At 50.7% G+C, this 10,703-nt stretch overlaps 1 long non-coding RNA gene across 1 annotated transcript; it reads right to left on the reverse strand.

Annotated features, from left to right (window-relative positions):
• Window positions 1-4,842: 4,842 nt before the first annotated feature.
• LOC142076145 (uncharacterized) lies at window positions 4,843-9,464 on the reverse strand. The gene is made up of 2 exons (XR_012671124.1): window positions 6,484-9,464; window positions 4,843-5,062 (listed from the first exon to the last, which is right to left on the reverse strand). It is a non-coding gene; the product is annotated as an uncharacterized LOC142076145 (long non-coding RNA).
• Between the last annotated feature and the right edge of the window lie 1,239 nt (window positions 9,465-10,703).

A 10,703-nucleotide genomic window follows, 5' to 3' on the forward strand; every position in this document is an offset into this window, starting at 1 on the left:
CGCCCTCCTCAATGAGCTCTCCAAGTACATGGCAGAGGGCAGCTGCCCCAAGGAGCCAGCGTCAGTGGCGGGGCTGGAGGACAGTGAGGACACCATCCCTGATGTCCTCGACATCTCCGACAGTCTCACCAGCACCGCCTACCTCAACCAGCCCCCCGACTTCTCAGAGTACGGGGCGGAGGGCGAATGCCCCGTGGGCCAAGTGGCGGCAGTGATGCTGGGGGACGCCGACCCCCTCTCGGGGGTGGCGACTTCCCCTTTGCTGGACTCCAAGGGGAAGCAGGGCAGGGTGGCAGTGGTCCTCCCCACCAGGCTGATGGTGAGTCCCGTGGAGACTTCTGTGGAGAGTTCCTTGGGGAGTCCCTTCAAGGGTAGCCCAGAGTCCTCCGGAGGATCCCCTGAAGGGTCCCTTGGAGAGTCCTCTGCTGAGCCCCGTGGCTGCCCCCCAGCGCCATCTGCCCCACATGGCCCAACTGGCGGAGGAGGCACTGTGGAGGCAGCCCCGGGTGGTTTTGACCCGCTTGCTGCTGTCGCTGGGCATCGTCTCCCGCCGGGTGGTGCCCAGATTGGGTGAGGCGGGCGGCCAGCAGGCCAAGCGCCCCGCGCCAGCCGGCACCCCCAAGACACAAGAGACCTCCCCGTGGGACAACACGCCACCCAAGAAGAGGAAGAAGATGGTGGTGTGCCGGGTGGTAAAACACTCAAAAACCCTGCGGGAGGGGAAGCCGGGTGGGGACGGTGCAGTGGCAGGCAGCAGCAGGCAGCAAGCAGGCAGCAGCAAGCGCAGGGCATCTGACGGCAACAACGTGCCCACCAAGCGAGCCAGAACCCTGAGGGACGCCAGGGGTCAAAGTGCTCCACGCCCCCCTGACCGCTGTTGATAGGCTGATAGAGAAGGCGTGGAGCACGGATCCCTGCAACATGCGACCTGCCACAGCCCTCTCCCATCTCTCTATTTCTTTCTTAAGTCATTAAAGGTTTGATGTTCGTTTCACAGCGCCTCTGCCTGCGGTCATTCGTGCAGCAGGAGGTGGGGGCGTTAACGCAGCCCCTGCCGCATGCGTAGATCTGACCCCCCACCTCTTCACCCCAGTATATGAGGAACCCCCCATGATTCCAGATGGAGACATTTAATCAGACCCTTAATTCCTGGACTCGGGGTAAACGAACTAGAAGGAGCTCTTAACAATCTATCCGCTACCATGGAAGCCACAGGCAATCGCACAGTAGGTGCCACTTCAGCCTTGCAACAGGGAAGTTCTTCTTGAGCTTTGATAGTAGGACAAATCGTCTCGTACTTGATACGCTTACCCTGCAACAAGGAGGTGTCTGAGCATCGATTCACACCACCTGCGGCACCGATGTTAACAATCTCGGCAAATCGAACACAACGTCCGTGCCATTTCCAAACATTTACAAACGATACATCAAATCGCAATACCTCCTGGTGGAGTTTCACTTTCTGACCTGTTTAGTTGGGTACCATCCGTAAATTTGCAAAACACAGTAACAAAAACTCTTATCAGTGTAATATTCTTTAGCCCATTAAGTTTTGTTTGGACTGTGATTAAGCTTTGCTTTGCCATATGTCCTAGAAGCAAACGATCAAACACACCGATAGGGATTAATCTCGCATTTGCCTCCCGCTTGGGAAAGCCCTCCTCCTCCTCCACCACCTCTCCGTTCACCGCCCAGCCATTTCGCACGTGGAGAGGCAAGAGAGGCTCGCGCTCTCACTCTGCAGGGCTGTTACCCCAACCGCTGGATCACGCCGTTACCCACCCCATAAGGGGTGGAGTGTGGCGAGACGCTCCTGGCCTCAGGTATGGCAGGGGACAGTGGAAAGCGCTTACATAGCGTGCTTGCGCTGCTCACACAGCGGCACGGACCCACTCGCACACAGGAACCTGTGACCAATTGCATGTAACTCCCTGCGGATCACCAGCCCTTCTGAGACACGTCCAGCTTTGTATGTAAAGGACGTGTCTACGTCAACCTGTCAGTCTTACGACGGAACAGAGAAGGCGCCATCCCATAAATAAGGCGCCCCAACACTGACTCGGGGTAGCTCTCGTTGGCTGCTCCAGGGGTGCTGCCCAGCGAAGGAGGTGTCCTTACGTCATGACGGAGAACACGACAGGTCGACAATTTCCCCGACTGTTGCTCATCAGTGGGTAAGATTAATCCTTAACGGTGTTGTACCTTGCCTACACGGCAAGTGAGATTCCCCCTTCTCTCTTTTGCTCATGCTTAGCTTGCTCCACTCAGGCTTCATTATATTGATTGTCAACTTATGTTATTATAATGAGGTTGATCAGACTTGGTCTGTAGGCCGTTGCTGTTTTCTCGTCCAATACCCAAAAACCCTTGCTGTGTGACAGGCATCCACCTCTGATGGAAGTCTTAAGCAATAGCCCGCGTTTGGCAACGAAAGCTGGCGAGAAAGGCACCAGGACGCACGCAAAGAGAAAGCCCGACAGAAGTTTTCTCTCCCGATCTAAAAAATTGAAGGGAAAAAAGGACTCAAAAACCACAGCAGCCTTTTCCGTCACCCCGATTTAAAGCAGAGCAAGCAGCTTTTATTTTAACAGTGTTGAAGAAATCCCTAATAAGGCCTCCTTCAGAACACTGCTTCGGGGTTCAGGAGGCTCAGGTAGACCAGATTAAATGCTCAGAGCTACCAACACGGAACAGGGAAATGAAGAAAGTATTGTACAAAGCAGTATTTGTACAAGGAAGAAAAAAATTCAGCTTTTTCATGATTATAACAACTGTGATGTTTACTTCAGAAAAAGATGGGACTGCGGGAAAATACCCTGCCTAGGTTGAAGGCAGAGCATGACCAGTTCATGAATGACCAGCCATTACTCCGTCCAGAGAGGGCAGGAGAGACGTCCCAGGATTAGGGTGAATTTTACTTCTGAGGAAACAGCAGCAACAGCCTGGCAGCGTGAAGGCTACAGACGACTACCGAGAAGACTGCAGTCCCAGGCTTTTTGTGGGAGCGTTATCCTGCAATGGGCTTTGCCTTGGCAAAGCAACGGTAAACCGAACAGTGCCACTTGAGCCCTCGAACTACAACAGCACCATCCCAAGGGGCCCAAGTCTGTAAGACTCGGATAGACTTAGCTGAGAAAATGGGTCCAAATGAAACGTATCTCCAGGAGATAAAACTGTCGGCAGGAGCTGGGACTCGGGACCACTCAGGCACACGACCTGCAGTCCAGAAGTACCCCTGAAAAGACCTCGACGCCACTTGAGATGTAAACGCTGCCAAGTCATCTCTTATTTGCATCACGTACACAGGAGCCAATTTAGCAAAGTGACCCTTACTTCTACTGAAACCTTCCTTACAGACAGCTCATTTTCTGTGTTCGTAAACTGTAGTTAAGACCTGTGCTAGCGCAAAGGCTCGAACCCTGCCTACGGCAAAGAAGCCGTTTAGACAAGCCCCAGTTTTCCTTCCTCGCTGCTGTCTTGCTTCCCAGAAATCAAGCAATATCCAAAGCTCCGTATGAAGACTGCATAAAAAAGCCAACTGCAAGTGCCTTTACTTGCCACTATTTTTGTCAGGCAGCATTCTAGGAAGAAACTAGCTTTCCTGCTTGTTTTGCTACAGCTTCATTACCTTCAAAGACGCCACTTCTTACCTCTGCTACTCCAATACAGCCTCACAGCCCAGCAAAATCATACTGCAGGAGGAAACCTTCACCATACAAACACAGGCACGCTACAGGCATGCGTTACTCTCAAAGAACAGGCTCTTTCAACCACTCTTCCTCTTGCTTACCAAAGTTCAGACAGTGTTAGAAAACAACAGCAAAAAAGCAGCGCGCTCTCACATTTTACGGACCCCATTATATCAGCTGTTCAACATAAAGTCCAACTCCAGTCTGAACCCCAGAATAAGAAATGCCGTCTTAAAAACTTCCAGAAAAAAGAAGGCCTTTGAAGTGGCAAGACCAGAAAACGTTCATCATGCCCCATCATGCAAGTACACATCCCTGATCACAGACCAACTGCACCGTCACCTGAGTAAGCCATGTTCTCTGCGAACCGGCAGCCACTGACATCTGGAAAATAGCTCAGGGTCTCTTGTTTATTAGCACAAAGCACGTAGGTTGGAATTGGAGCTGGGGAAGAAAACCATAGGCAGTCAGTCTGGTTTCATTCAAGTCCCTTAAGAGAAGTCCAGTTCACATGTACGAGGAATCACAGCAGGTCCCACCCATCCCTGCAGACCCCAACACCACTCCTGTGCAGCCTCCCTAGCAGCAATAAGCGCAGAACAAGAGACCTTCCTTCAAAATAAGGCCCACGGCCTGCTCTTTCAACAAGATGCACAGAGCACCAGCTGAGAACAACCCCTGCTTTCACTACGCCTAGCTCCACCGTCTACATAAGGAGATCCGCTCCCAAATGATCCCTAGCCCTAAAACCACAGATCTTCCCTAGGGCAATGCTAGGTTGTCCTGGTTTCGGCTGGGATAGAGTTAACGTTCCTCCTAGTAGCTGGTATAGTGCTGTGTTTTGGATTTAGGACGAGAATAATGTTGATAACACACTGATGTTTCAGTTCTCGATGAGCAGTGCTCACACCAAGTCAAGGACTTTTCAGCTTCTCAGACCGCCCTGCCAGCGAGGAGGCTGGAGGTGCACAAGAAGCTGGCAGGGGACACAGCCAGGAGAGCTCACCCAAACTGGCCAAAGGGATATTCCGTACCGTATGACGTCATGCTGAACAAAAAACTGGGGAGTTTGGCCGGGGGGGTGGGGCTGCTGCTCGGGATCTGGCTGGGCATTGGTCAGCAGGTGGTGAGCAATCGCACTGTGCATCACCTGTTTTGTATATTCTTTTATCATTATTATTATTTTCCCTTCCTTTTCTGTCCTATTAAATTGACTTTGTCTCAACCCACGAGTTTGACCTTTTTTTCCGATTCTCTCCCCCATCCCACTGCGGGGGAGTGAGCAAACAGCTGTGTGGCGCTTAGCTGCCGCCGGGTTAAACCACGACACGGGTAAATACCAGAGCACAGGGACGCCTGGTCATCAGGTTAAGCTGGTGGGGAGAAGGACCAGAAAGAGAAAAGAAAGATGAGGGAAAAGACTGAGGAGCTGAGAGAGAAAGAAAGGTGCAGGGAAAAGGCCAGAGAGATGGAGAAAGCAAGAAAAACAGGGACAAGGACTCTTGCAGAGAGATGGAGAAAGAAAAAGTAGGGCTGGGGAGCAGCACAGAGGGATAGAGAAGGGGGGAAGGAGAAGAAGGAAGGAGGGACAGAGAAAGGCGGGGACAGGGAACGCGACATACAGACAGAGAGAGAAAAAGAAGGACAGTGAACAGGACGGAGAAGACTAAGAAATAAAGAAAGGGTCAGATCCGGACAAAGAGACCAAGGGGAAAAATAACAGCAATGGCCTGGAGGACAGAGGTGGAGGAAGAGGAAAGAAAGGCCGAGAAGCAGGACAGAGGAAGAGAGAACAGAAAAAAGGGAGAGCCGGCTGGATGGGGGGTATAGCAAGAAACGATGGGACAGGCAGTGGGACAGAGAAATAAAGACAGAAAAGATGGGAGAGGAAGCAGGACAGAGGCACAGCGAGAGGAAAAAAGGCCAGGGAGCAGGACAGAGGTGGAGAAAGAAGCAGCAGGGAGAGAGGAAGAGAGGCAGAAAGAGGGAGCAGGACAGAGAAAGAAAAACAAGGATAGGGAGCAGCAGGCAGATGGAGAAATAATCTGGGGTGGGCAGCAGGACAGAGAGGGAGTGAAAAAGGAATAGGGTCAGGGGGCAGGACAGAGGGACATAGCAAGAATAACGACAGAGAGAGAAGGACCGGGATCTTGAGCCTCATGGAGGGATGGAGAAAGAAAGAGAGGGGTCAGGAGCCCTATGGAGAGATGGGAGAAGACTGAAAAAGAAACGGGGTCCGGGAGCAGCAGAGAGGGACAGCAAGAGGAAGAGATGGACAGGAAGAAGCACAGCGACAGTGGGGTACAGAATGACAAAAAACCCAGAGATGGCGAGAGGACAGAGGGGGAGAGAGAGAAAGAGGAGTGAGAGAGAGAGAGGAGGACGGGGACAGGGAGGGGGACACACAAGCAGAGAGAGAAAAGGCAGGACAGGGAGGAGGCCAGAGAGATTGTGAAAGACAGAGAGGGGTGCAGATCAGGACAAAGAGGCAGAGAACGAAAAAAAACAGCGCTGGGCTGCAGGACAGAGACAGAGGAAGAAAAAAAGAGGGGCAGGGAGCAGGACAGAGGGGGAGCAAGAAAAAACAAAGGGGCGGGTAGAATGGCAGAGAAAGAGAGGGGCTTGGAAACTGGAAAGGGAGGAACAGGGAGCAGGATACAAGAACAGACAGAAGAAGAGGGGCACAGGGAAGCAAAAAGGTGACACCAGTGAGGGAAAGGCAGGGGGGGCAGGGGCACAGGGAGGGACCTGGACGCAGAAGAGGGGCGACACGGCCCAGGGGCCCAGGACTCACCGCAGTTCCCGCTCTCCGTGCTGCCAGGAGAATGTTACAGCTCAGACACTTCTGTCCTGCCTCTCTCAGCTCTTACAACATGAGGCTTCCTGGACACACAGCCCCACGCACGCACACAGACACACACACTACCTGGCCGAACCGCACTTTTGGTTAGGCAAAAGCCCCCCGCGGTGCATGTCGGCGATCTGGTCTGCTGAGGAATACTCAGAGGGACCCTTCCTCACCCGGAGAGGCCATCTGCCTCTTGTCGGCAGCCGGGGGCAGCTTCCAGCCAGGTCCCCTTCCTGTCCTTCTCCAGCCGCTTCACCTTTTTCCCATCTCTTCACCTTCAGCCTGAGCCAGATGCAGCCAACGACATCCCCGGGGGAGGATCGGACAACCGAGCCCTCAGCGCGGCCTCTGGGAGAGGGAAAGAACCGTCATTACCGCAGCCAGCCCCAGGCTGGAGCCCCTCCTGCTGCAGGAGCTCCTGCAGGCACCGCTCCGTACCCGCGCTGGCGGCACCTGCGTTAACGGAGGATCGAGCGCGCCCGAGGCCCCGCTCGCTGCTGCCAGGACAGGCCGTGGGGGGCCTGGGGCTGCGGGACAGGCCCCAGGGGAGGGGCTGGGGCCGGGGCAGCTGCAGGGGGCGAGCGGGGCTGCAAACAGCCGTTGGCTTTGCCTTACGGCCTAACATATCACACGTGAGCCGTGTCACGAGAAAAACGTGCTCAATCACAACTTCCCGGCCGGATGCGCAAGGACACCGCTCGTGGGTCTGCAGGTCAGAAGCCCAGTGCTGGTGCCGCCCCTCAGGTTCTTGACACCATGACAGGTCAACGTGAGACACTTCAAAGTGGCGTGCTTACTGCTGGAATGCCAAAATAAAGGAGAGATACGGCCTGGGTGGGACTTAAGAAAAAGAAAGGAAGATCTTACTCTCTCTGTATTACCCCTCCCAAAATGAAATGTGATATGTAAAAGGCAATCGAGACAGGATTAACAACTACCAACAAGTAAAACAGGTTTCCTGGACTTCTTCTGGAATCATATAATCCCTCTCCTAAGGAAACGATCTCCCTGAAGATGCAAGACAGTCAGTGGCATCTCTGCGGTTGCTCAGCTACATTCTAGTTCATCTGTTAGCACACAGCCTGGGTTTTAAAAGAGGTTCTACGGGATAGCAGAGTCAGAGCTGAATTGAACTATCACATGAAGTCGACGGGAGGAGAATACAACAAAACGTATTTACCACAAACTGGTGTATACTTGACAAAGCAGGAATCCGTTTGGCACAGCAGACTTGCCATGCTCGAGATGCTGCTAACGTCTCTGTCAGAAGCTGTCGCTATGTTACGGGCTATTGTTATACCCATGAAACAGCCAGCCTTCACTGGCGTGAGGACTGGCGTGAGACCCTGTGAATTACTGTGCTCACTGACTCAGTCTGCAGGAAATAAACACATAAATAATAATTTAAAAAGAAAATCACATGTAGCACGGAAGAGGGCCTTCTTCAGAAATGAATGGCTCTGCAGATAAAACAGTGGGTTAGGTTAGTTTCTAATTAGTTCTTAAGTTCTCTGTCCTCTGCTTTGACAGGTGCCGATTCCAGATCTCCCTGTACTCAGAAGCTCTGCAGCTGGATACCCCAGCAGGAGCGGTGGGGACAGCAGCCACATAGACCACGACCTCCTACTTGTGCTTCCTGGTAAGTCAAGAAACCTTGAGGAGAAACCATAAGAGTTATTCCTCTGACAGCAGAACGGGATGAAGGGGCTTGAGACTTCTAGAACTTTATTTTGGTCACATTTCACAGTTCCTTCATAGCCAGAAGGAATTTCATTCCAGGAATCTTCATACCACTCAACTGGTAAAAGGGCATACAAGCCTTTTTATCCCGATTTATCCTTTCACACTTGTTCCAGAAAACCATTTCCCACTCTCCAGCTCACAATCTCTCTAAGCAGAAAAGTCCCATCTGCCACACACTAATCATAAACTGGGTAGGATATGACAAACTTTCAAATACATTAGTATTTAGAAAATTAGAAACCTTAAAATGCAAAAAAGAAAAAAAAACCTGAAAGAAGGCTGGTGGGGGGAAAAATATTTTCTACCTTGACTGTTAGGTTCATCAGCTGTCAGTATTTAACATTAACGTCTCTGTATTTCAAGGTCAGGATTGCAACAGTTCTGCTATTTGTGGGTATCAGTGAGAGATTCTCTGCCTTTCACCAGTTCAGGAGTTCCACCTACACTTATTCTAGATTTGATTTCTTTTTTTTTTTTTAATGTTTAAAAGGATAGAATCCGCCCCTCCAAGGTATAGTGGGCAAAAGAGCACATTTTAAGTGAAATTAAATTACCCTTCTCTTGATTTAAATGCAAAAAGCTAGCTCCACTGATACATTCATTCACAAGAACGTTAATACCTCCAACTTCATAGACACCCATAAATTATTTCTGTAAACAGCAAATTACTAAACATAGTACAACACTCTCTGAAAGGGAAAAAGAATGCACACAATCAGCATTTTCCTTTTTGACTAGAAAACGGAAATCTCTAACAGCAGATAAGCCTGCATTAAAAATCAATCCAATCTGGACCCCAAATTGTTATGGGTTAGGATATGCCACAGATCTGGACTTGACTCTTGAAAGCACTAAGGAATTTTAGGTTCTTATGCAGAGGTTTAACGAGAGTCTTGGCACCTTAATTTGGGACATGAAAGGGACTTGCGCTACAGCACCACGTGCAGTAAAGAAAACTGGTCTTGCGGTTCGATTCCAACGCCGCATCCTCAAACAAAGCGAGGCTGCTACATCTGAGGAACAAGGACGGAAACCTCACCTGCCATCCCGAAGTTACGCTGTGGCATTTCTTCACTTTTTGTCGCTTTCCTCGGGCTTGGTCAATCTTTTGCAGAGTCTGAAGCAAAGGCCCATAGCTTCTTCCTGTTTGTGGCAGTGGATGTCTGGGTTTTCACAGGCTGGTTTGTTGTGGGGCACCTCTCGTACCCTGCCTTTGCCTTCATAAATGCATCCTTCTAGAAAAGAAAAGGAAAATCACCAGTCATGCCATTCTACTATCCACAGGGTAAGAGAGTGCACTGCTTGTAAGAGGATTTAATACAGTAAATAATCCTTAAATATCTTGATTTTTTAACAGTTCAATCATGTGCTTAGATTCTGACCGCCAACGCAATCTAACAAGAAGAAATATCAAGAGAAGTAGAGCTGTATTTAAAAGAGTGGGGTTTCTCTTTCCTCTCCTGAAGGTTTATCAATCACCCAGAGCAGGCTGAAGTTCTGATCCTGCAAACCAGTGCTTGTATGCTCACTCTGGGAAACAAAGACAGCTATTCAAATTCTTTTGCAGGTACAATCTTGGTTTACGTTCTAGTTTGAATGAAATTAAAACATACATTTAGCAACAAATGCAGCATGAATTTAGGAATTATGAATTTACCTTGCACTCGTATTTCTCTAGTAGATCTGTGTTTTAGAATATTTGAGTATATTCTTTCCCAAACCAGGCACTGAGAACAAAACACTACCAGGATCATCTCATTTTCAGTAACTTCTGATCCATCACCCCAGCGCTCCTTCCAAAATGTACCATGCTGCATGGCTGCGTAAAGTAAACCGGCACCATTTGAAACTTGCTTTGGCCTGGAGCACCCAGCACACATCTCAGCTGTTTGCTAGATTCTGGGTCTGAGGCAGCAAAACGAACGAAGCCAGGCTGCACACAGCGGGGTGGGGGAAAAGGTCCGGATCCTGCACAGTTTGGGGGGTAGGGGGAAGGACGGGAACCCACTTTATTCTCAAAATGCAAGAGTGAGGTTTTCCAAATACCTTGCTGACCAGACCAAAACAACGTTTTTGAACGTTAGCAGCAATAAAAAGAGCACACTGCAGTATCTTAAACGTCTTGCTATGCAAGGTGGAGGATGGACGAATCAGAGGAACATGGCACACATTCCAGCCGCAGAGGTCTGCCTAAAGCTGACAGGGACGTACAGCACTGGCTGCTGGGGGAGGCTACCCAGTAAGGACCAGTGCCGACCGCGGGGAGGAGGAGCCCAACACCTCCCCATGCACTCGGCAGCTCTCCATGGCAGCAAACGACCAGAAGAGCTGTGTTATCCTGAAGCACATGGCAGGGCAGCTGCAGGAAGTTTCTTCGTGGTTGCGCATCTTCCCACCCACCCAGCCGTCACCAGTCCCAGGTA

This window comes from Calonectris borealis, unplaced genomic scaffold (assembly GCF_964195595.1).
Source record: "Calonectris borealis unplaced genomic scaffold, bCalBor7.hap1.2 HAP1_SCAFFOLD_35, whole genome shotgun sequence".
Taxonomy (NCBI): domain Eukaryota; kingdom Metazoa; phylum Chordata; class Aves; order Procellariiformes; family Procellariidae; genus Calonectris; species Calonectris borealis.